Genomic DNA, 26924 nt, shown 5'->3' with positions numbered 1-26924 from the left:
GGGGTGCCAGGGATGCCGGGGGTCCCTGTTCCAGTACCTGAAAATACTACCTAGTGCCTCCCCTGTGTTGCCAGAATGTTTTGTGGATATGAACTGTAGTATATGGTAGAGATAATTCATGCTATAGAAGTAGATATATATGTGTAAAAAATGTTGCAAAGATCAAAAATTATGTTTCTGACCACCCTGGCTGGGAACAGAGTTCTATTCTTATTGTAACCAGTTCCTGGACAGCGTTAAGATGATATCAGGTCTGTTGACGTATTAATTGAAATAAAGAGGGCCAGGAGACGACTTCTCCTTTTTGATGCCTTTATTAAAAGTGATCAGCTCAGGATTGGGCAGCTCGGCGGGGCTGCAGTCTCCCGACGTCTCTCCCAGGGCGACCCAGAGGAGGAGGATGTGCGCAGCTTTGTCCACCAGGGGCAGAGCTGGGGAATCAGGTCCTCGTGGGACCCTTTTAGGGCGTGATGATTCCTTCGTTGTTACTTTTCTCGGCCCCGTCCCCCTCAGTCTCGGCGCTGGGGATGACTCTCATGGTCAGGGCGAGAGGGACTCCGAAGGTGTTCCGCATCTCTGCAGGCTCAGCACTCGGCTCCTCACGTCCAGACATCACTCCAGTGTCTCAACTCTTATTTGGCTTGTTGTTTTTGGGGTCTTCCCAGTACGTTTGGAGTAGTAGTCCCCCACAGCATGCTGGTCCTGGAGTCACTTTGCATAACTCCCCCCCCCCCCCCCCCCTCCTCCCCAGGTCTCTTCTCCTCACTGTTCGGGAAGGTCCCCACCCGTTACTGTCTCAGAGAAGGGCCATTACCTCGCCCCAGCCAGGGCTTTTACTGATACAAAAACAACTATTAACAACAACGACCCGTAATTACCATAACAAAAGCAGCAGCCCAGCAATAGTCCTAGCTTTTTTCTCACAGAAAAAAATCAACTGAATTTTTGTTCATAACAGTCCCCCCTCTTTTTGTTTGATCGAGCTTAAATTTTTAATCTCGCATCAACTTACAATTTTTTTTTTGAATCGATTAAAAATTTCTTGTGCACTTTGGTAATCACGGTTACTTAACTTTGTTACTTTCTTTGGTTTCTTCAGGTTGGTCTGCACAGCAAATACTATTTTACTGAAACAGATAAATAAGCATAGTAAAAAGAGCAATCCTCCAAGTGCACACACAGCGAGAAAAACTACCTTTTCCCATACATCTTTTCCGAAAATCTCCAAGTTCTCCCACCCACTGGGATCAAGTGTAGGAGTTTGATCTTGATTATTTTCACATGCTAATCTTTTTATTTCGTTTGAAATGTTCCTAATAATTGAATTCTTTATTTTTAATACTGCGTTTAACATAGATATTGGGATCGAAGCTTGGCTTTTACAATTTTGGATTTTCTCAATTTCTATTTCACTTAGCCTGTTTTGTTTAATTTCTCCCAAGTAATTATATATAGGAACTCCCAAACTTGATCCAATTTCTTTGGGTAATAAGAAGAAAATTGGTTTTATCACTCTAGCGATGCAGCTGCCAGACCAGTCTCCTGACAACTTGGTGTGTGCTGTGGTATCAGAGATCAAACCTAGGGGTTTAGAGCTCCCCTGAAATGTGTTCCAAAAGGGATTTATCTCTTTTTCAGTACACTCATAACATTCATAAACTTCTTGGTGAGTACACTTGTCTCTTTTTTTTTCAACAGGTTCTAATTTGTTTGGATCTCTTGGGATCCACTGGGGGGCTGAATACTCCACTGCTAAATACTTGCTACAAACAATTTTTCTTACCATTTTCACCATTTCTTTTCTTTTTACTAGATCTGCTAAGCTTGTTTCAGCAGCATCACATTCAAAACACAACCAGGCTTCCCCTATAGGGCACTAAAAGTGGTAGTATTGTATGCTATCCAATACACTCTCTTATTTTTCTGATAAAGGACCAATTGGAAGAGGTTAACACAATCAGGGTTAGAACTGATGTGGACTCTCCACAAGGAGCTCACTTCCTTCTCATAGCGGGGTTGGTAGCACTCACTGCACAGCTCAACTGGGCTTCCCAGAGCACCACCAGCAATCAGAGCCATTATTACTGCCCTTCCCAAGAGTCTGGTATGGGTCATCTTGCACAGCCTGCCCACCCGGCCTTGCCTCTTGGGGAATTTTTCTGAGGAGAAGCTTCCAAGCTCTTTAGAGTCCCTTCTACCCGCTTCTCTGGTTAAGCCTCTCTTGGTCTGTTCCCTACAAATTTTAGTTTCTCCCCCCAGGGGAGTGGTCTGTAGAGGGTTAACCTGGAGTCTTTAGAAATATATATTGGGGAACTTAAACCAGAATTACTTATTTACAGCCTTAAACTTTTTACCAACATAGTTTACACAGAATGGTCTTGAAACATTTTAAGCAATGTTAGAACTCTGATACCAATTTTTTTCCCATACAGTTCAGTCTTTTTGACTCTTCCTCTTGAGAGTCAACTTTAAATCACAGTATACTCAGGTGAATTAACTTGTGATGTGGATGTATCCTTATGCAGTTCCCAGAGGTGAGTGGTGTGGACTCTGGCCCAATGCCAGTGGGAAAAACTGGGAGTCTGGCCCAATGCCAGAGGGAGAATGGGGTGCAGTCCGGTCCAATGCCAGAATGCCAGAGGGAAAAAAACCTGATGTTGAATCCTGGTCCAATGCCAGGGGGTGAGAGTGATGTGAGTCCAACCTTTTTCTTTTGGTCTTCACAGTTGAATTAGTAATGAAGAGTACCTGAAACGGGCTTTCAAACACAGGCATTAATGGTCTGCAATGTTATGATTCTATCAAAACTCAGTTTCTCTGTTTAATGTTACTGGTTAACTTCTCCTTTTCCATAGCTTGTATGTTTCTCTCATCAACTTCTACATACTCTGTATTTTGCAAGGAGTTGTATTTCTCAGCTAACTTAATTCTCAAAGTACTTTTATTCTCCTATTTTTCTGTGCATTTAATTCACTGGTTTTCTGTTCTAAGATCTTATCTATTTATCTCTTGCTTCTGTTTCTTACTTTCACTTAGAGCTTAAATACTTCTTTCAACCCCTTACACTTAAATTTTTTTTTTTTTTTTACACCATTCTTCTACACATTACACTTCCCTCTAAGGAGATGTGGTAAAACTTGTAATGCACAATCTACATTACTTCTATTCTAATTTGTCTATATTCACTGTCTTTTATTTCTCATTCACTATCACACATTCTTTCACACCCTCAAGACACAAACTGGATCATCATTGCTAGAAAATCATGGGTCCCTATAGCCCCCCCTCACCTTGGGGTTGGTTTATAGGTCTCAGCATCTCTGGGCCTCTTGGAAGGGCGCTGACTCTGGTTGCCTCTGGTGCACTTTCACCTGTGAGGCTATCTGCGTGTCACTCACGCTCTTACAGCTACGGCTTCCTCACACATCTGGGGAGCCCTAGTCTGGTTTGCAGGTCGCACACACCCTTTGGCCACAGCCCCCACCCGCCCGGGGGACACCAGCCTGGTTTGCAGGTCACACACACACTTCCACTGCCCCCTTCCCACCTGCCCGGGAAGTTGAGGCTGACTTTGCTTGTGACTCACTCTCACACACACAACAAGACAACAATAAGGTACCATTTACTTTCACATCTCTTATTACAAGTTAAGTATTACTGGCCAGTTTTGGTGGTATTGGATATCCTTTCTACCTAGCTGATTTTGTCTTGAGTTTCCAATTATTTTCACTTCTTCAATCACTGATGCTCTAAATGGTTTCCCCTCCGCACCCAATACTTCACAAAATTTTCTCCCAATTTCCATACCCTTTGGTATTTTGTTGAGACAGGACTTATCTGCCCCTGTATCAACCAAAAATTCAAATTCTTCATTTAGGGGTCCCACCTCAAAGTTTACCAAGGGCTCTTCTAGATGTCGCATTGGGTCCCCTATAGTAAAAAGCCCCTGACACCCCTAGTCATCACCCCTAAGAATCCTTCCTAAATTATCTTGTTCCTTGGCTATTGCCTCATGGAGACTGAGCTTTCTACAAAACCTCCTGATGTGTCCTGCCTCCCCACAGTAATAGCAATGTCGTTCTCTCAAAGGAACTTGAGGTGTCTCCATCCATCTTGTACCTGACAGTACTGACGTATCCTTGCCTCCTCCTGGTGGTGAACCCGCCCACCCTGCACTTTCCCTAGCTACAGCGACCATGATCTTAGCCTTGGCCTTTGCTTTTTCTTCCTCCCTCCTTAAATACTCCTTCAATGCCTCTCTTAATAACTCATTTATGTCCTTCTCTTGCCAATCTTCCATCTTTTCCAATTTTCTCCTTATATCAGGCCAAGATTTGGTAACAAATTGGACTTTTAGTAGCATTTGACCTTTTAGGGTGTCTGGGTCTATTCTAGAGTACAACTGGAAGTTCCGCTTTAGGAGGTTAAGCCAGGCAGCAGGAGCTACATCTTTCTCTTGTGTACCCTCAAATGCCAATTGTGTGTTAGTTCCTTTGGGAACTGACTCTTTGATCCCCCGTATTATCAAAGATCTATATTCCCTCATGGCCTTCCTCCCCTCCTCCTGGTTAGGGTTCCAGCTGGGATCGGTTAGTGGCAATTTCTGTTCGCCTGTTGGCACCTGGGGTCCTGGGCTGTTACCTTTCTCCCAAATTCTTATGCCAGCCACCCTAATCATCTGGACCTCTTCTGGGGAAAATAATATACTCAGGATGGAATTCATCTCCCCCCAAGTGTAGATATTTGGACCTAGAAATTGATCCACTTGGTTGGCTATGCCCACTGGGTCCTCAACTAAATGCCCTAACCCTTTCTTGAATCCTCTCACCTCAGAAGCAGTTAGAGGAGCATTCACAAAGCCAATACCTCCCGCTACTCCTCCCATAGGAACCACTCTGAGGGGAAAGAGTCTCTCCGCCATGGAGGTCTTGGATCTGGTACTACAGTACGGCCCATCTTCAGATGCCAAGCTGCTTTGAGGGATATCTGGGTTACCCTGAACTTTCTGCCCATCAGCCTGTGTATTTGCTGATAGCTGTTTACTGAGCAAGGAGGCATTGGTGTCCCAACTAGGAGAAGGCAAAGGGACAGCAATAGGAGGGGGAGAAGAGCCCGAGTGGACATTAAGTGCAGCTGGAGAAGGGGTGGAGAATGCAGCAGGTGGAGTAGGCACTTGTGGTGATGCAGAAGGAACTGGAGGGGCTGAAGGCAGTGAGGGAGTGGTTACCGGAGGAGATACTGGGTTTACCGTAGTGGAAGCTGAAGAGGCAGAAGGAGGAATTTGAGCTGGTGATAATGAGTTGGCAGCCAGGGGAAGAACTGGACCTGCCATTTGAGGTGCTTGAAGAAGAGGATTATAAGGTGGAGGGGCAGAAGGAGGCAAATAATCCAGGGGATCCCATCTTTTACTAGTCCTATCATCCCCTCCTTAATTTCCCTCCTTCTTCTCTACCTTACAAATTCACACCCCTTCATCCTCAACAGCGCTCTTTACCCAGCAAGCTACATACAATAATTGCTCAGAATCAGTATCCCCTTGAGCTACCAGATGATTATTTAATTGTTGGCACATCCACTTATCCTTTTTCCAACACCAAGGCCATCCTCCTTGTATGTCTAATTCTAGCCACACTTCCATACAATAATGGATCATTTTCACTTTATCTAATCCCTCCGTGACCTCTATAGAATCCCATTTCTCTAGCAGTTCTCCTAAGGGACTACTGGGAGGTATATCCCTCAGTCTCTTGCCGGTCTTTTTACTATTATACCCTCCCATTTTTCAGGTCTCTATAGTAAAAAAAGTCCCAAAGGTGCCTCCATTGACCGGGAATTTCAAAAAAACCTTGTTTGAGGAGCTTCAGCCTCCTCCACTGAACTTCAGTTTTCTGCCTGATGCTCAGGACTTTATACTGAAACAACTGCCCAATTTCTTGATTGCCCAACTTTCCCAACGTCAGGTCTTACATCTATCGGGACTTGAACACACGAAGCCTCGGCCTAAGAATCCGGGTCGTGCCTGACTCCCTCAGTCAGGAAAAACAACTGCCTGATTTTTAGTTTGCCTAACCCGCCAATTTTTAGGCTTCACCGTATCAGGACTTAAAAGCAAACCGCAGCTTCCTTCGCTGGGGTTTGTGCCTGACTCCTTTGTCAGGACTTACTTTGCCTGCAGGGCTTGTGAGCTACACGAATCCTTCTCGGGTCTTACAAATCCTACCCGAATCCTTCTCGGGACTTACAAATGGGCCTGACTTCCCTTTGGCGTGCCACTCATACACTATTCCCTCCGCACTCCTGGAGGGGGGGGGCCCTTTCTCCCCTTTAGGAGATGACTCACTCACGCTAATTCCAAGCACCGCCCTCTGTTCCTGGCCGGCTTTCTCGCGAAAGGCCGGAAACCCAGTACTAAGGGTCCGCTCTCACTTCGAAGGTCCGGCTGCCGGCCCTCGTCTCATTCACACACACGTGCACATCTCCCACTCCCGCCACCGGATTTCTCACCAGTCCGGTGCTCTGGTGCTCCTCTGTGTCGCTGGTCCTTAGCCGATCCCTCTGGTCCTGATAGCCAGCTGTCCTGGAGGTCCAAGATGGCCAGTCCTGAGATTTCTTGCAGCATGGCTATCCCGGACCAGCGCCCCAGCTGAAATAAACAGGGCCAGGAGACTTCTTCTCCTTTTTGATGCCTTTATTAAAAGTGATCAGCTCAGGATTGGGCAGCTCGGCAGGGCTGCAGTCCCCGTCGTCTCTCCCAGGGCGACCCAGAGGAGGAGGATGTGCGCAGCTTTGTCCACCAGGGGCAGAGCTAAGGAATCAGGTCCTCGTGGGAGCCTTTTAGGGCGTGATGATCCCTTGGTTGTTACTTTTCTCGGCCCCGTCCCCCTCAGTCTCGGCGCTGGGGACGACTCTCATGGTCAGGGCGAGAGGGACTCCGAAGGTGTTCCGCATCTCTGCAGGCTCAGCACTCGGCTCCTCACGTCCAGACATCACTCCAGTCTCTCAGCTCTTAATTGGCTCGTTGTTTTTGGGGTCTTTCCAGTACGTTTGGAGTAGTAGTCCCCCACAGCATGCTGGTCCTGGAGTCACTTTGCATAACTCCCCCCCCCCCCCCCCCCCCAGGTCTCTTCTCCTCACTGTTCGGGAAGGTCCCCACCCTTTACTGTCTCAGAGAAGGGCCATTACCTCGCCCCAGCCAGGGCTTTTACTGATACAAAAACAACTATTAACAACAACGACCCGTAATTACCATAACACAAGCAGCAGCCCAGCAATAGTAGTAGCTTTTTTCTCACAGAATAAAATCAACTGAATTTTTGTTCATAACATTAATGGAATGGTCCCTGGCTATTATGGGGGATTTCCTCTGGCTCCTACATTCAGGAGATAGCATCTGGACCTTCCCTGAATGGAATGTCTCGAGGAGCTCACAAGACATGCACCTGGACATGACTTCATCGCGGTACTCAGAAACTAGTACATGTGAATGCAGCTTCTGCCTGGACACTCAGACATTCATCTGCATCTTCGAGTTCGCCTTTGTCTGTTTCTACATCTGTATGGATTAAACTATACATGTGAAGGAACACAAAGAAATATGTGGTCATCCCTGCCCCAAGCAGAATAAACTGTATATAAGCTGGCGGCTGGAAGCACTCGTGGTGTACCTCTGAGGAAATGCTCTCTCTCTGTCAGCCGGAACCCTAGGTCACCCAGCGCTGTTCCCGGGACTGACGCTGTCTTGGCTGTGGTGGTTTTCTTTTTTTCTTAAATTTTTACTTTTGTTATCAATCTAATAAATTTTTGTCAAATTTTTTCATAAATTTGGCTACCGATTTGATCATTTATAACAAACAAAACTCCACAACTTTTGTGAAAGTCGTAAAGTCAGTATGTTTGTTACAGCACTGGCCGCATGTGGGAATCATTCCCCTAAAATGACATGCGTACCCCTAGGAACTCCAGATCCCCTTTTATCTCTCTCTCAAATACATATGCATGCAATTTCACAATAGGTTCATACATATTCATTCTACTGATTTCGAGTGACACTTGCCACTAATTCTTCAGAAAGAACTCATGGGTCAGGTTGCCCTGCTCTGTCTGCCCCCCTCCTCCCTCCTTATCTCTTGTCCTTCAGTTGAAGCAGTCCTTCCAAGCACAGGCTCTTTGCGAGAACAGGCTGTCAGACTAAACAGCAAGCTACAGACTTAACTCAAAGATGTACATTTCCCCTAAACCAAAATGTATTTCTACCCTGGAAAATTTCCACTCCCTAACCCTAACCCCCCCCCGCTGATCTTGAGGCTAAAGCAGACAAAAAAACTGGAAAACTGGAGGAGCTGAATCTGGGTTACAAACACCACATTACAACTTAGTGACTAAAGAACTGCACAAGCTCATAAAATTGATAAGACAGTTTAATGCATATGCAACAAGTTAAGAGGTAAAATAGACTTTAGAATTTTTGGGAGTGCTCATGTCCTTTAGGGAGCATGCATCCAGTGCTAGAAGAAATCATACCAACTTTACAACTTTTACAAATTGTGGAGTTTTTTTATCCATAAATCATTTGTGGTGAAGCCAGACAGGAGATCGTCTCTGTTCCAGCAGGACCAGGGTGGGAGCGGACCTCCTAGGCACGCCACGGAATCTTCCCTGGAGGAGCTCCGTGTCTCAGCTTGCCCTCTGTGGAGACAGACAACAACCTGCTGGTGTGTGGATAAATGGTATGTATCCTTAGAAGGGCCCGAGGGGGAAGGTGTGGGGAGGGGACGGGGGAGAGGAAGGAATAGGGCTGCTCTGAGACATCTGAGTGCACAGCCTCGTCCCTATGTGACTCAAAGTTTTAAGTTTTGCCGGCAGCCATTGGCAGAGTATCACCAGCAGCAGAGGGATCCCCTAGTCAATAGGGCAACTGAGGAGGGGTTCACTGTTCAATTGAGCAACTGCTAGCGGCTCTGGGGCTGAGGCGAGTGAATCTAGACCTTATTGCTACTATTGTGTGCTTGTGGTGTCTGGACATTGTTAGTGTAGTGTGGAAAACACCATTCACTTGTGTTAAAATTTTAGAAGTTTAATAGTAATGAAAACAGTAATAAAAATTAGGAAAATAAAAGACAAAAAACCACAAAGAATTACAGACATCCAGGTGCTTTGCTCTGCCACAAAGCACATTCTGCTAACAAAGGATTAACCCTTAAAAGTGATAGCCTATTGCATATTCATATATCTCATACATGATTCAAATATTACTTGCACACTAAGGGTGTTTCTGCTTAATGTCACCTTCCCCCCCTCATCTTGTAAGTCATTCGTCTAAGTCCCTCGAAGTCTGGCCTATCCCAATAAGGAGGCAATAATTCTTCTCTTGGTATTTTGTTGTTTGTTGCTGTTATCTCTATGCGAAGAATTTATTGATTATCTTATCCATTCCTTGAGCTAGTTGCAAAAAGTATGTTACATCGCATAGTTTCTATTTTAATATTATGCTATAGCCTAAAAACTATATTTACCACACTACGTAAAAGAGATTAATACAGCACTCCTTAAAAGAGATTAATGCAGCATAACCTTCCAACATAATGCATATAGTATTCATTTTAATATTTGCGAAGAGCCAATCATATAATAGGCTTTTTTCACATGCAGTTTGTAATTGTGTGAGTGAGTAGCTTAACGGGCTCAGTTATATGAAAGGGGGAGCAAGCGAATAAGTGTACCCACAGCAGGGGGAGACTTCTACCTTCTTCTGAGGCGACTGAGCGGGCCCCAGGGAGCCAGCTGAGAGGCGCCGGCCGGGGTGGCTGTGGGGGCAGATTACGCCCCGCAGGGAGGTGGATGAGGAGAAGTGGAGAAGTGGAGAAAATAGAGATGTATGGGTGAGGACATGTATTGTGTTTAGATGTAGTGATTTGCACTTTCAGTTCTAGCTAGACGAACTGAGGGAGTTCGTCTGCCCCAGTGGTTTGGGCTGATCCCTAAGAGTTTGTAAATCCTGGAAATCATTAGATAGATAGATGTAGCAGTCCATGGGCTTGCTAGGGCCCCGTGGAGAGCAGAGACCTAAAGATAGGAAATGCCAAGTCACGGCAAGCCCCTGTCTTCCGCCTTTCAGACGCCTGCTTATCTCTCTGTAAGCCCATAGGTCACTTCTCCTTAACCCCTGCTATTCGACAGTTTCTGGTCCCCCTATACCCTATATAATGGGCTGTTTTAGCCCGGTGTGGTAGAAGAGCTGTCACTGGAACCCTTCACAGACCACCAATAAAGACATCGCTGTGGAACGCCAAGACAGCCTTCTCCTCTCTCACCCTGTGTCTGCCGGCCAGCCTGCGGCGCCTTAGCAAGCAAAAGAGCTGAACTCAAAAGAGTTGATAATCACTAAAGAGCTGATATCCCTTATGCTTGCTAAAGGTAGCCAGCAGCTGAGAGCTGCTTGGGTTTTGGGCAGTCTGTCCCCGTAAGAGGACTGAGCTATCCGGCCTGTGCAGCCTGCTCGGGGGCAAATCTGCTCTCAGCAGGAGGCCGGGACAGATAGAAGAGATGAATGAGTTTGTTTAGAAGGGTTTTATCAGACTTCGGCTAGTAATATAGTAAGTGTTATGAACAAAAATTCGGTTAATATTTTTTTTGTGAGAAAGAGTTACAGGGACGCAGCCAGATCTGTCTCTGCCAGGGTTCTTAGTGCTTTGTCATGGTAATCACGGGTCGTTGAGGCTTATCGCCTCTTTTGTATTAGTAAAAGGCCTGGCTGGGTGGGGTGGATGGCCCTTCCACGAGGCAGTGCGCTCTTCCAACATAGGGAAGACACCTGAGAGGGTGGGGGGGGTTATGCAAAGTGACTCCAAGACCAGCATGCTTTGAGACCTCGACTCCAAAATGCAACGAGAAAACCCCAAAAACAACAAGCCAAATAAGAATTGAGAGACTAAAGTGGTGTCTGGACATGAGGAGCCAAGTGCTGAGCCTGCAGAGATGCGGAGCCCCTCTCGCCCTGAGCAGAGAGTCGTCCCAACGCCAGGACCAACCAGCTGAGAAGCTCAAAGGACCAACATCTGATGGGGACATCACGCCCCAAAGGCTCCCACGAGGACTGGATCCCCCGGCTCTGCCCCTAGTGGACAGAGCTGCACATATCCTCCTCCTCTGAGTCGCCCTGGGAGACGTGACGGGGACTGCAGCCCTGCCGAGCCGCCCAATCCTGAGCTGATCACTTTTAATAAAGGCATTAAAAAGGAGAAGAAGTCTCCTGGCCCTGTTTATTTCAGTAAGTCTAGACTAAGAACAACTTGCCATAGAGGATTTAGAAATCCCCAAAGGGATAAACAGAATAGCCTGCCTCTGTGGGCAATTCTCGAGAGCCTTTAGCACATCGAGAGGCTTGGCACTCTGCATAGTTACTATTGCAGTACAGTTTGCAGGAGGCGTTAGTATAGTTGTTCTAGTAGGCAGCAAGGCATATGCCCCGAGTGTAAACAGAGGTTTCCTAATTGAGCCAATTTTGAAGCTGAGATTTTAAAGCTTGTGTGTAGAAAATCACATCTCGTACCTGAGGTCCAGTGTGTGTAGGAGGAAAACTGAGAAAAGACTGTAAGGTTTTGTGAAGAGAGGTTTAGGTAGAAGCGAGATAAGACAAGGAGAAAGAAATAATGGGAACTAACCAGAGAAAAGACTTTGCCGAGCTAGCCACTTGGGGTGTATTTTGGCCCACTGAAAGGAAGTCACCAGCAGGGGGGGCTCTGAAAATAAAAAGGACTTAATCCAATATTTCACATGGTAGTAGTCATTATGCAAGTTAAAAGATGGAGCAAAGTGGCCACCTACTAGAACTTTAGATTATAACACCTTATTACAGTTAATGCTGTTTTTAAGGCAAGAAAGAAAGTGAAATGAAGTCTTGTATGCTAATATGTTTTTTGCCTTATGAAATCACCCAGAATTGCAGAAAGACTATAAATTCAAAACTCCCTCTGACCCACTAGTGTTAGCTCTTGAAAAGGAAAACAAAGCAAAGAGAGGGTGAATTAAGCAATGTGGTTCAGCATGCAGTATAAGACAGCAATGTACGAAATTAAACCAGGTTTATAATGCTGTAGCTCAAGAACAGGATACATTAAATTTTTTTGAAGTTCCTCCTAGGGGATGAGAGGATGAAGATGAGAATGAAGATGAAGATGAGGAGGACTTTCCCCAAAGAGAGGAGGACTTTCCTAAAAGAGAGGGGGATGCAAGCTCAGAAGGCACATCCACTCAAACCCATCCCCCTCCTAGCAGTCCAATTTTGTCCAGAATCAGGAGGCAAGCAGTGTTGCAAGCCCCTCTGCAAGAGGCAGTAAGACCAAAAAGAGACAAAAGACAGTCTACTATGGATATTAGGTGTAAACTTCAGAAAATCTGAAAGCCGGAAGGGAGAAACCTTGAAGTCCTGTTAGAGCAGGCATGGCGAGTATTTAGTAACCAAGAAGAAAGATATAAACAAGGAATGAAAAGTCTAGTAGCAGTGGTACAAGAGGAAAGGCAATGGAAACACAAGCAGGGATCACCCAGACAAAGTCTACCTCAGTTAGACAGAGACCAGTGTACAATTTGTAGAAGAAATAGTCATTAGAAAGACCAATGCCCAGAGTGGAGACGAGGTGACCAACATGTGATCGCACATATGAAAGATGACTGAGAAAGACCAAGAGATTCCTACCTAGTGGATCCACTAGTTATAACAATGAGGCTCTAGGAAGAGGGGAATAAGGTTGAATTTTTAGTTCATACAGAGGCCACATATGCCATTTTAAACAAAGCTTTAGTACCTGTAGAGAATGATTATTTTGTGGTGCGGGGAGCAACTATCCAGTCTAAGAAGGCATACTTTTACAAACCTTTAAGGTATAAGCTTGAGAAATAATAGAGTATTCACAAGTTTCTACTCATACCCAATTCACCAAAGGCACTTTTAAAGAGAGATCTATTAGAACAGTTACAAGTGACCATTACATTTAAAAAAGGAGAAGTTACTCTAGAGGAAAATATTCAAAAGTACATAGAAGTGTTAAGTTTAATATTAATGACCATTAAACCTAAAGAAAAAATTAATGAAGAGATATTAAGTCAGGTATCTCCCAGAGTATAAGCCTCCGATGTACCAGAGAGAGCGAAAAATGCCCCTCCCATAATAATCAAACTTTAAGAAAGGATACAACCAGTGAAAATAAACAATACCCCCTAAAAAGGAAGACAGAGAAAGAATTAGCACAATAACTGAAAAATTGCTGCAATTAAGATTGTTGAAAGAATGTCAATCTAATTTCAATACTCCCATCTTACCTGTTCAGAAACCTGACAGATCATATAAGATAGTGCAAGATTTGAGGGCTATCAATAAGCTAACAAAAAAATTTATATCCTCTAGTAGCAAATCCAAATACTTTACTAACTTGCTTAACTCCTGAGCTAACCTGATTTACTGTTTTAGATCTGAAAGATGCCTTCTTTTGCTTCCCTATCCATGTAGCGAGCTGGAAAACTTTTGCATTCGAATGAGAAAGCACTTAAAGCGAGCGTAAAGCCCAACTCACATAGACAGTGTTGCCTCAATGCTTTAAAAACTCTCCTGCTGTTTGGAGAACAACTTAAAAAAAACCTAAAGTCTTAAGAAGCTCCACCAAAAGAAGGAAGGCTATTGCAGTACAAAGATGATCTTCTAGTAGACATTCAGACGAAAGAAGCATATATAGCCTAGAGAGTAAGCCTTCTAAACTTCCTAAAACTCCAAGGGTACAGAGTATCAAAGAAAAAAGCACAAATAACAAAAGAGAAAGTAGTCTACCTAAAGTATGAAGTTAGTGCTAGACAACAAATTTTAGAGCAAGCACGCAAGGAAGCAACATGCCAGACCCCAAAACCCCAGACAATAAAGAAACTCCGAACCTTCTTAATCATGACTAAGTAGTGCCAACTGTAAGTTTATAACTATGAACTACTCATAAGACCCCCTATATGTTCTTATTACCAATAGAAATAGAAATCTCCAGTAGACAAAAGAGGCCACACAAGCATTTCACCAGTTAAAAAGTGCCCTTATCTCAACTCCAGCTTTGAAACTTCCACATGTAAGTAAACCATTCTTCCTCTTTTCCCATGAAAACCAAGGGATTACCTTAAGAATATTATTCCAGGTCTTAGGTCCATATCTGTCCTGGGCTGACTATATGATGCTTTTATCCCCAATCGTCTCATTCTGTTTATGTTGAATAATAAGTTTTGCACCTTTAAGAGTGTTTCAGAGAGTGAAGGGGGGGAGAGAAGAAGTGCGCAGTTTGTTTTCAGACACTGCACTCCTCATCCACATTCCTGCTCTTGGACTGTGTTGTCTGTGGATGCACAGACAGCGGGACAGAGCTCTTTTTTGCTTTTTAGTGTTATCTAGCTGAGGCAAAGAAGTTCCCTGGACTTTTGGGCTTTTTTTTTTCCTTGTCGTTGTGAGAGTCTGTCCAAATTTTCCCTCATCTGCCTCACGATCGTCCTTGGGAGCCCACTGAAGAGAAGATCCCCCCCTGTCTAGAATATCTGGCTCTGAAGGAGAAAAGTCACACGCCACAGGCCCCGAGACCTGAAAGCTCAGTGTTAAGCTATTGTTTTCACAAGTGTGTTTGCTGTATGCTAAGAAGAGGGCACAGTGCCCCGTTTGCAACAATAGCAGCTTTGGAAGCTGTCCCACCTCTCGGCCTGGCTGGACTTCTCCTGAGTTCCAGGTGGTCTTCCACAGAAGACCCTCACCTGTTTTACAACCACCGTGACAGACAGACGGAGATGTGAGAAGCTTCTCCACCAAGGACTGAGACATGAAACTCCTAAAAGGCCCCTCTGCTCCTTCCAAGGACTGGGACTGAAACCCCCAGCCCGGGGGAGGTGTGTGGGGGAGGCAAGCTGACCGAAGCGAGATGTTTGCCTGCAGGTTGTGACCACTGGAGCAAGAAAACAATGGCTCTCGCTTACTGCTGAGAACATAGACTACCTGTTACATCTATTCCCTATTGTATCTGTTTCCCCCCCTCACAATTTTCAGTAATAAAAACCTCTGAGTTAGCTAGAGCCTTTGAGATCTCCCCAGCGTAGCAGGCGGACCCTCGGCTGGACTGGACCAAAGGACTTGGTCTCTGCGTTGGTAGCTATATCCCCTCTCCTTCTCTCTCTCTTTCTTTCTCTCTCTTTTTCTCTCCCTTAATCCCTCTATCGCATTTTTGCTGTGGTTATTTCAATAAAACTGCATTTGATTTGATCATCACTGCAAACCCCCTTGTACCGTGTTGGTTTTTGCACTCTGAGATCATTCCTACGAACCATCAGGTCATCTGTCCACTAGGACGGACCCTGACAGTCTTTAGACTTCTTGAAACCTGCTCTGGACTGAACCCCCAGGGGGGCACCGGCAGCTGCACCTGTGGCCCACCAGGCCAGACCTGGCCTATGATATTTCCAGCACCGGAGGGACTGATAAGAGACTGAGTGGGCTGAACTGCAACCCGGGGAGGGACTTTCTCAGTTTGTCATCTCTTTTGGAGTGGTAAGGGATTTTATTGTTTGATATTGTTTTGGTTTTATTGTTTAATAAACAGGCTTTTTCCACCTTTCTCCAAGGAGGTATTTTTTCTCCTGGACCAGTTGGGGGGAGGGGCCGATTTGGATCTGTTTTCCCACCAGAGCTCCTGTGGGGAATTCTCCCCCAAGTTTGCTCTAAACCGTGACAATATCAAAGAGCAGTTGCTTACTTTTCCAAGCAACTGGATGCAACAGCCAAAAGATAGCCAAGTTACCTCAGAACTGTAGCAACAGTTGTACTAAATATCCAAGAAGCACACAAGTTTACCCTAAGACAGAAAATAACTATGCTAGTGTCCCACAGTGTCCACTGTACTAGAAATAATGAGTAAGCACTAACTTTCACCATAAAAGTTCTTGAAATACCAAGCCATCATAGTAGAACAAAATTATGTAGAAATAGTAATAAGTAATATTGTCAACCCAACTTCTTTTCTCAGTAAAAATCAAAAAGAAGTAGCACACTACAACTGCCTGGAGACTTTTTGAAGCTACTTACTCCAGCCACCCAGACTTCAATGACACTCCTTTAGACAATACAGAGACCTAGTTCACTAATAAGAGTAACTATGTTGCCAGTAGAAAACAATACGCTAGGTATGCAGTCACTACCTGCAGAGAGGTAATAGAATCTGGACCCCTATCAACTATTACAGGGACCTGATGAGGTCTTCAGGGTGAGAGAAGTGGACGAGAATCTTGGTTCATGATCAGAAGGCTGGATTTATTGATATATGATATATAATACATTACAACTATACTAAAAGGAATAAAGAGAGAAGTTGCAGAGGCTGCTAAGCTAAGACTAGAATAGAAAAGAATGCATAACAAAGTTCTGTGTCCAGCAGAAAGCAAGGACAAACTCTCCTGTGAGTGGTCAGCAAATCCAAACACTCACAGAAGACCAATCACTGCTGCACCTGTTGCATTCCACACCAGCCGATAACAATTGTTTACATTCTTCTTCTGGGGCCTTAGCTTCCCAGAAGATGAACAAATCCCAAAGAAAGGATTTCTATGAAAAAATGTCTGCGACAATCAACAAGTACCTCTGCACAGAAAGCCGAGATAATTGCACTGACCCATGCCTTAGAAATAGCAAAAAGAAAAAGAATAAACATTCATACAAACTTGAAGTATGTGTTTAGAGTTGTGCACACACACAGAGTCATCTGAAGAGAGAAGGGGCTGTTAACCTCACAAAGAAAGAACACCAAACATGCACAAGAAATAATCAACTGTTAGAAGTAATTCAGCTGCCTAAAAAAGTAGCAATGATGCATATTAAAGCACAGCAGAGAGTGAGCTCAGATATAGAAGAAAGAAATGAACTAGCAGATAGAGAGGCAAAGGAAGCAGCAAAAAGTGAGATTATCATTAAAAGAACTCTAATTCCAGATGGCCAGATTTCCCTTAAAAATAAGTCAAAATATAATAAAAAAGATAGCAAACTAATCGAAGATCAAAAAAAGACATATAACCAAGAGGAGTGGGCTACTATTAAAAGGAAGCTAGTAATGCCTTCCCATTTCTTGCAGTCACTAATGTGAAAAGTGCATATTATATGATTGGCTCATCGCAAATATTAAAATGACTACAATATGTGTCATGTTGGTAAGTTATACTGTATTAATATTTTTTAAGTAGTGTGGTAAATATAGTTTTTAGGCTACAGCATAATATTAAAATAGAAACTATGTGATGTAAGATACTTTTTGTAACCAGCGCAAGGAATGGAAAAGATAACCAAGAAATTCTTTGCATTATCCTAACTAAATAGAGATAACAGCAATGGACAACAAGATCCTAAGAGAAGAATTATTGCCTCCTTATTGGGAAAGCTCAGACTTCACGGAATCAAGAAGATTGATTTACAAGATGAGGGGGAGGAAGCTAAAATTAAACAGAAACACCCTAGTGTGAAACGAATGTTTGAATCGTGTGTGAGATATATGAATATGCAATAGGCTGTTGCTTTTAAGGGGTAATCCTTTGTTAGCCAGGCATGCTTTGTGGCAGAGTGCCAGGCACCCAGCTGTCCGTAATTCTTTGCTTTTTATTGTTGCTTATTGTCCTAATTTTTATTACTATTTTCATTACTATTAAACTCTCCGTTCTCGGCCTGTTGTCTCTGCCTGGTTAGGCGTAGAATGGCCTTGGGACAGCCCACGCTCCAAAGGACGAGAGCAATCTTCAGATTTTTCTGTCTTCAATATTGTTTATTAATGCTTATCTACAAAGTTGTCTCCCAGCCTGACAGAGGTCTGCTCAGCAAGACAGTCCTGGGCACACTGACCTCCCACTGGGCGGTCGTCTATTTTTATACTAAAAACTACGTATAAGATATTTACCTTTACCTTCCAATACCTTTTACCCTTATTAACAAGTGCAGATTTAATGTGAACCAATCCCAAAGTGCCAGCATCACCATCAAAGATGGATGACAAGAAGAAGAGGAGAAGGACAAGGCATGCCCTAATTCCTCCATCTTGTCTCCTAAAAACCCCCCTGTACCAAGATCCCAAAACCTGTGTTTTCACCCTGTGAATAATCAATTCCTTCACCACTTATCCCCAAGTGATCCTCTTATCCTCATACAGGTGGCACATCCCGTGCAGGGTCAAAATCCAACCACCAAGCACTTCTGGCAACATTCCAGGATTTCCGAGTCCTCCAGGGGTTACCTCGGCAACTCTGGACATCAGGAGTGATGTGCTGAGTTCCCACATTAAACTTCTAAAATTACAACTAACAAAGGAAGAACACCAAAAAACACACTGGAGAATTGATACCCTGAACACCTATTTAATTAAGAAAATTGTTGCCAAGAATTTATATGCCGCAATTACTCAAGTGACCCCACAGTGTGATCTTTACCTCCAGATAACTCCAAGAATTCCCCTGTGGTGTTACATTTTAGTTAAATGGTATGCTCTGTTTCACCCCTCGAAAATGTGCGGTTTATTCCAAGCCTGTGATCCTCCCCTGAAGTATCATGTACCTGTAATCTCATTGGCCCAAGTCTTATTCTGCGCCCACTTTGAATGTCCCTGTTAAGCTGTGCGAGGGAGACCAAGCTTGCTCTTGGCCCTTTTCTCCCTAGACTCTCCCTCCCTCCCCCTTCCTCCCTTCTCCCTCAGAAACTATGCTGCTCCCAGGGGTGAGACCCCCAATAAACCCTCATCTAATTAGTACCCTCAGAAGCTGTGTGGAGTCTCTTTGCCTGCCTGCTGCTACCAGCAAACATACAGCTTAGGGGGCCCCCCCGGGATTTCCCGGGGACCACAAATGAACAGCAACCAAGCCAAAACTTAGATTGGGAGGGGTCATGTACCTAAGCAACAATAGCAAATTAACTTTTCCAAATTCCCAAGAAAAAAAAAAGTATAAGTATTTATTAGTATTAACAAATACATTTTCAAGGTAGCCAGAAGCATTCTCCGCCAAGACTGTCAAATTAGCAACCACCTAAGCATAAATTGAAAACTTCATACTCCATCCCCAACTGAGTAGCCAAGTAGAAAAATGTTATAATTTTTCTTATTTAACACAAGTGACATCCCACCAACTACTCAAAACCAATTACACAATGTATCACAGACTATCACCTACTTCTATTAGAATAGACCTTACATTAGTAAGACAATTAATTGAACACCAAGACCTAATTAAAATTTTTAAGATCCAAAAAAAGACAATAACCCCTCTAATAAAGTCCATCATAATACAAAAGAAATAAACAAAATTCTGAAAAAATAAAACAAGATACAAATCATCACTAGTGAAATGTAATCTTTAGTCACCAACTACAACTAATGAAATAAACAGGGCCAGGAGACTTCTCCTTTTTAATGCCTTTATTAAAAGTGATCAGCTCAGGATTGGGCGGCTCGGCAGGGCTGCAGTCCCCGTCGTCTCTCCCAGGGCGACTCAGAGGAGGAGGACATGCGCAGCTCTGTCCACTAGGGGCAGAGCTGAGGGATCCGGTCCTCGTGGGAGCCTTTAGGGCGTGGTGTCCCTGTCAGATGTTAGTCCTCCCAGCCCAGTCGGCCTGGTTTCACCGCTGGGGACGACTCCTATGGTCAGGGCGAGAGGGACTCCGAAGGTGTTCCTCATCTTTGCAGGCTCAGCACTCGGCTCCTCACGTCCAGACATCACTCCAGTCTCTCAACTCTTATTTGGCTCGTTGTTTTTGGCGTTTTCTCCATGCGTTTGGAGTTGGGGTCCCACAAAGCATTCTGGTCCGTGGAGTCACTTTGCATAACCCCCCCCCAGGTCTCTTCTCCTCACTGTTCCGGAAGGTCCCCACCCTTTACTGTCTCAGAGAAGGGCCATTACCTCGCCCCAGCCAGGGCTTTTACTCATACAAAAACAACTATTAACAACAACGACCCGTAACTACCATAACACAGGCAGCAGCCCAGCAGTAGTGGTAACAGAAAAAAAATCAACTGAATTTTTGTTCATAACAACTAAGATTTTCAATATGTTGTACCACCCCATTGTAGTTTTATTAATATTAGTGAGAGTAAGTTTAAAGTTATCTTTCATTGTACTAATTTAGAATTAAAAAATACTACAATGAGTAGCAGTGTTACCCTGTTTATCAAATGTACATAGCAAAGCATTAAGAGACACCTATTATAAAAAATTTGTATTAAGTAAAAGAATTTACTCGTTTTCTACAAAATGGTGGAGTTAGAAATTTTACTTAGGGTAAAAACCAATTTTGGATTTAACTAGAGTCTACGAGTTCAGTCTGTTAACTTGTGTGCTCGCAAAAAGACCTACAGAGAGAACAAAAGAAATTCAAGGCTACTTAGAAAGTAATGCAAGCATCCAATTTCAAGAGAGATAAGGACAGCCCCCCTTCCCCCACCTTGAGGCTAAAGCAGACAGAAAAACTGAATCTGGGTTACAAACATCACATTACAACTACGTGACTAAAGAACTGTGCAAGCTCATGAAATTGATAATACTGTTTAAATACATATGCATATGTCTTTTGTGCATATACAACAAGTTAAGAGGCAAAATAGACTTGAGAATTTTTGGGGGTGCTCATGTCCTTTAGGGAGCATGCATCCAGTGCTAAAATAAATCATACCAACTTTACAACTTGTACAAGTTATAGAGTTTTTTTAATCTGCAAATCAGGCACAGATAGATGTTGCAGTAGAGATGGACATGACACTCCAAGGTTCAAGTGGCAATAGCAATCTTTAAGGTTCACAGCTCATATTTATATGGTTTTCAAAAACTGCGTAGTCAATACCAATTGGCTAGTAACTTGTTGCCACCCAGTTCACTGGCCAATAGCTGCCTGTGTATGTGCTTGCCAAAGATTGGCCAGCATCCGTTCCTTGCAGTTAAGCTCTTCTGCTTTTCAGTACTTTCTTCCTTAAAGATGTTTACTTCCTTTTCTCTCGAGTACAGGTTGATCAAGGTCAAGGTTAAGTCAAGGTCAAGGTTGTGTCTGTGAGGCTTTCAGGCCAGCTGTTAGCCTTCACAGATGGATATGGAATACAATAACATTTTGGGTTACCCAGGACACAAGTTGTCCTGGATTGCCAAGCAAATTGTATTCTATTTGCCATCTGTATGGCAGTTGTCTTCTGTTAAGTGGGCAGTTGTCCTTATCTCTTCCACACCCAATCCTTCCTCTGGGGGGACATCTGCTGATAATAGGCTATTGAATGTCACTGCATGACTGATAAGAACTATAGCATCCCATTGTGAGATGCTATCATGTCTTAGAAAGGTGTCATAAACAACCAAAGACTTTCAAAGTGCCCTCAAGTGCCCTCAGACTAATTTCTGAGGCCTTTCACCAGAGGACTTAAAGGTCCCTACCTGATGGGAGGTACCTGTGTGTTCCCACCTAACCTCAGTGTATTTTAATCCATCAGACTTTATGTTTTGTGGGCTTCTCCCCCCCCCAACTGTGACAGACCATCACTTCAACCAAAGGACATCTAAGCTGCAACAATCAAGACTCATCAAAGGTCAACAGGGTGATGAGGTTTTCACACTTTCACACTCTTATTCTCTCTCATTCTTTTCCCTTATGTGTCCTTGAGTAATATTTTTTGCTTTCATATTGTTACAGATAATAATAATAATCATCATCATCAAAATGGCTACATACCTGCTTTCCTTTGCAACCATATAAACCCTATAAAATAAACCCTGTATACATATATTTACGCACACATCAATCATCCAGTATTGTTTCACTCTAATCCACCACAAGGGATCGATTAACAAGAGCCTGGGTTATTCTCATCTCCTGGGATGGGTCATAACATACATCCACCAAATAGTCCACCCTTCAAATCCATGTGTCTCCAATTTGGAAATAAGGATGTCATATGAGACTGTATTACAGGCCTTATAAAAGTCTAGGTAGGTGACATTGGTAGTTCTTTCCTTGTTGACTGTTGCAGGCACTCCATCAAAGAAGGCCACCAGACTGGTCAGGCACAATTTGTCCTTAGTAAGCTATGCTGGCTGTCTCAGATCGCCTCATTGTCTTGCATGTGCCTTAACATTGCTTCCATGAGGGTCGGCTTCATGATCTTACCAGGCACAGAGGTGAGACACCTTTTGGTGTTGCATCAGGCAACCTTTGCCCTTCCCTTTCTGTCAGTTAACGCTTCGTCGCCGTCTGTTGGTGGAGACTGCTTTCTTGCAACTTGATTGGAGGTCAGGTGTTGCCATGCCATGCTTCTTAGTAACAAGCCTGCCCTTCCCTCAAATGCCCTGACTACTAAGGCTATTACAAGGGGAGGGGAAAGAGGACCATGGGGGACATATTACAATAACATCACTACATATCTTAACATAGACATAATATCTATTTCTTAATTGTGAGAGCCAACTTTTACATTACTTTTCTACAACACTGGGGACTTCACCTGACCGTCATGGCTTTTTAAATATGATGGAAAGTGGCCTGGCTACAATATAATCCAGTTCCTTCAGGACCCTGGGATGCATCTCATCAGGCCCTTTTGAAAAGTGGTCTTGAACCATCCCTTCCCTTACCATGGGAAGGACTTTGCTCTGCGAGCCCCCACCTGGAGGTTCAGGGATTTGAGAGAAGTGGGAAGACTGACTGCCAGTGAAGACTGAGGCCAAGAACTCATTGAGTACTTCAGTCTACTCCAATCTTTTGATGCCAGTTCTCCCTTCTCATTTATTAGAGGGGGTACACTTGCCTTGGCCTTTCTTTTCTGACTTAGGTATATACAGATCCCCTCCTTGTTATTTTTTCACATGCCTTTCCAAGTCCTGTTACATCCGGCTTTCCTGATCCCCTGACGTGGTTTGACAGGAAGTAGGTTTTCTGGGATGCTGTGGTCAAACCAATGGGTGCTCAAATTTTAATATTGGCACCTGGTGTGGCCACTGGGACATTGGATACGCCTCTGAGAACACAGGGGTTAAAAAGCAGAGCACTCCCGGGGGAAGCTTTCTTGGGTTTCTGGCTAGAAAAAGTTCGATGTCCCCGTACCCCTCCCCGCCCCGTCCCAGGTGCCAGCTGGGTGGGGGGAGGGGAAAGCCATGCGGCCAGGAGAGGTAGGCCTGACCCAGAAAGGTGGAAGGGTGGAAGAGAGAGAGACACCGAGAGCCATCGGGCAGGCCTCCCCCTCCCTGGGAGACAGAGAGAGAGTACAGCCTGTGCTTGTGACTGTGTTATCTTGAAACTTGATAAACATGTTTTGGCCACACGGCTGAGAAGGAGAAGAAGAGGGGGGGGGGGGTGCAGCGGGAATGTGTCTGGCCGCTTGTGGGAGCTTTTAACCCTTTTGTGGACAATGAAAAATTTACAGAACATTACCTGAAATAAACAGGGCCAGGAGACTTCTTCTCCTTTTTAATGCCTTTATTAAAAGTGATCAGCTCAGGATTGGGCGGCTCGACAGGGCTGCAGTCCCCGTCGCGTCTCCCAGGGCGACTCAGAGGAGGAGGATATGCGCAGCTCTGTCCACTAGGGGCAGAGCTGGGGGATCCAGTCTTCGTGGGAGCCTTTAGGGCGTGATGTCCCCGTCAGATCTTACTTTCTCAGCGTTCGGTCTTGCCTGGTCCCGGAGTTGGGACGAGTCTCTGCTCAGGGCGAGAGGGGCTCCGCATCTCTGCAGGCTCAGCACTTGGCTCCTCATGTCCAGACACCACTTTAGTCTCTCAATTCTTATTTGGCTCGTTGTTTTTGGGGTTTTCTCTGTGCATTTTGGAGTCGAGGTCTCAAAGCATGCTGGTCTTTGGAGTCACTTTGCATAACCCCCCCCACCCTCTCAGGTGTCTTCCCTATGCTGTAAGAGAGCACTGCCTTGGGGAAGGGTCATCACTCCACCCAGCCAGGGCTTTTACTAATACAAAAGAGGAGATAAGCTCCAACGACCCGTGATTACAATAACAAAGCATGAAGAACCCTGGCAGAAACAGAGACCCGGCTGCCTCTTTATAACTCTTTCTCACAAAAAAAATATTAACCGAATTTTTGTTCATAACAGTCCCCCCTCTTTTTCTTTGATCGAGCTTAAATTCTTAAGCTCGCATCAACTCACAATTTTTAGTTTTGAATCTACTATAAATCTCTTGTGCACTTTGGTAATCATGGTTACTTAACCTTGTTATTTTCTTGCTTTCTTCAGGTTAGTCTGTACAGCCAATACTGTTTTACTAAAACAGATAAATAAGCATAGTAAAAAGAGCAATACTCCAAGTACACACAGTAAGAAAAACTACCTTTTCCCATATATTTCTTCTGAAAATCTCCAAGTTCTCCCACTCACTGGGATCAAGTGTAGGAGTTTGATCTTGATTATTTACACATGCCAATGTTTTTGTTGCCCGATTGATAAAGAACACAAAACTCGGATAAGTTTTGTGTGGCGCTTTATTGAAGGGCCCGGGGGCCTGCGGACTAACGTCCCCAAAACCAGAGCCCCGAAATTCACACATGGGTGTTTTCCTTTTATATACATGGCAATTCATAACAAAGTCTCCAAGAAACAGTGGCCATTTGCCAAACTACGGACCCTTGTAATACATTCCCTAGTTCACGAGCAAAATCATAAATCTTCTACCTGTCCTATTGTATACTACCCCCAAACCGGTTAGTCTTCTTTACTCTCCTACCCTGGCTTAATGTTTATTGAGTTCCTAAGGCCGCCTGCCAAGGTTACACAGAACTCAACACATAATGTCAACGGCTACAAAATTATTTTTACAAACCAATTCACACAAAACTCATAACTATACTATAATAAAACATTTTGCTAAATTTAATTTCTTTTCCAACATTTCCCCCCTTTGGAGCATCCTTCAGTCCTGCTGCAAGGATGCTCAACCAATGGTATTGACAGTAACATCTTCATAACAAGGTGGGGGATGTTCTTCGTTCTGCCGCCCACTGGTCATCACCTTCAGCAACCGGAGAGATCGCTTCTTTTCCTTTTCGATCACACCTAAAAGACATCTATATACAATCCATATAGTCACCAAAAACACCAAAAGCATTAGTACATACTGTATAACGGAAGTAATCCAGTCAGACAGGTGAGGCCCCAGAGAATCAAATACTGCTCCTATCCAATTATGCTGTGCTTCCCTTTCAATTTCCTTGGTTTTTGCTTCCACTTCTGCCAATTGGGAAATATCTTTCTCCACTTCAAGTGTGACATTTGGAATGTGTACACAGCAATGATCTACTCTCCTACTCAGGTAACCACAAACTCCATGTTCTTTTAACAGTAGCAAATCCAATGCCATTCTGTTTTGTAAGGTCATTCTTGATGTAGCTTGCAATTGCAAATTTAGATCTTTAAATCCCTTCTTAGTAGCTGCTGCCAATCTTTCTGTCTGTCCTAACAAGTTGTTGAGCATTTCCCTATTTCGATATGTCGCTATCGGAGGGAATAATGACTCTAATATCCACCCAAATTGTACTCCTGCACCAGGTTCATGCCACTGCTCCTCTAGGGATTCTTCCCTCTTTTTGAGTCCTTTCCTTTGAATCAATCTATTCTGTTTCCAGTATGGACACAATGTGGGAACCCCTAGGGTAATTTGTGTTACTGATCCATCTAAAGATAAATGTGTGGTCCACTGTCCGTGTCCCAACACCCAAACTAGATTTCCAGGACTGTGCACAGTAGTATATCTGCAATCTATAGGTCCATCCATGGACTCTCTGCTAACCGTGTGATTATACCCCCTACACTCACATCCCCATTTTAATGCCATTTTCACCGGTACCAATCCAATTCGGTCTTCCGGTGTATCACATGTAAAAACCTCAGTACAATTCCAATCCTCCTTCTGCGGTCTGAACTCTCGGGAAGATGTAGACGTGATGATGGCCCTATAATGTGACTGATTCTTTACCCCTGACCATTGGATGCACCATTGTACTTCCCCAAGGTAATTATAGTGTTCCAAAACACTGGGTCCCCACAATGTCTTCCAACTTTTCCAGGTGTCAAAATTCTGTGTGATATTCTGACAACTCATCTCATTTCGTTGGGATTTCGTTCTTATTCGTACTGTATTGCATGGCTCATCTACTGGGGTTGCAATCAAACACCTCCTGGTATTTTGAATCCAACCATAATGATTTGGCTTCATTTCACATTCCTCTTTAGTCATAGCCCAAATGGTCATGCACAAATCCCTCCATACCTCTACTTGTTTGGGAACTGACTGGCAGGAGCATGAAACATTCTTGAATGATTCAGGCATTTTGGTTACCGGTATTATTCCCCAGGGAATTGGTTCACCTGCAGCCTGTGGTAATGGCAGACAAGCTGTTATTTTAGTCACGTTCTGCATGATCCCAAAATCTCTAATTAATCCTACCACTAAGTTTTCCTGCTCAGCATTTTGTTCTATTGTATCATTAGTCTCCCGTGTTATCCTTCTACCGTGTCTCTGTGAGGATGACATCATTCTGTCATACCTCCACCATGCATTCCCTATTCTAGGATTAGTGACATTCAACCACCCACAACCTTTGTCTCCCTTCTCCCACCAGCTGGTCCCGTCCTCTACTCTGTCCCAGGTCAGTTCCCTATTTTGCTTCCTCCCAGCACGATCCCCTGTCCATGGTAAAACCCTCATACTCACTCTTTTGTAATCAAAACTATCCAGTATTTTGACCAAGCATGTATATTGTCCCGTATCGTTTGTGGATACCTTAGTAAGATTCAGTACCGCGTTTCCTTGTTGCTTATCCTTATCCCAACCGACTTCTATCTTGCCTCAGCTTCTTTCAGCCCCCCGTTGCCATATTGCAATAACTTCACCGGCCTCAACTTTCTGGCTGTGAA

At 44.1% G+C, this 26924-nt stretch overlaps 1 long non-coding RNA gene across 21 annotated transcripts in view; it reads left to right on the top strand.

Moving 5' to 3' along the window:
• Positions 1-26924, top strand: part of LOC141726978 (uncharacterized) — a 95618-nt gene that overhangs the window by 36250 nt on the left and 32444 nt on the right. For 17 of the 21 annotated variants that reach the window (XR_012577943.1, XR_012577952.1, XR_012577947.1 and 14 more), the window contains one exon: positions 8611-8726. This is a non-coding gene — a long non-coding RNA (uncharacterized LOC141726978). Of the gene's footprint in view, positions 1-8607; positions 8727-21500; positions 21597-26924 lie in introns of all 21 variants that reach the window. The other 4 variants (XR_012577934.1, XR_012577949.1, XR_012577946.1 and 1 more) reach the window with 2 other exon arrangements.

Source organism: Zonotrichia albicollis, chromosome W, assembly GCF_047830755.1.
Source record: "Zonotrichia albicollis isolate bZonAlb1 chromosome W, bZonAlb1.hap1, whole genome shotgun sequence".
NCBI classification, from domain to species: Eukaryota; Metazoa; Chordata; class Aves; order Passeriformes; family Passerellidae; genus Zonotrichia; species Zonotrichia albicollis.
Note: the sequence above shows the minus strand (reverse complement) of the source record. Positions and strands in the feature narration are given on the sequence as shown.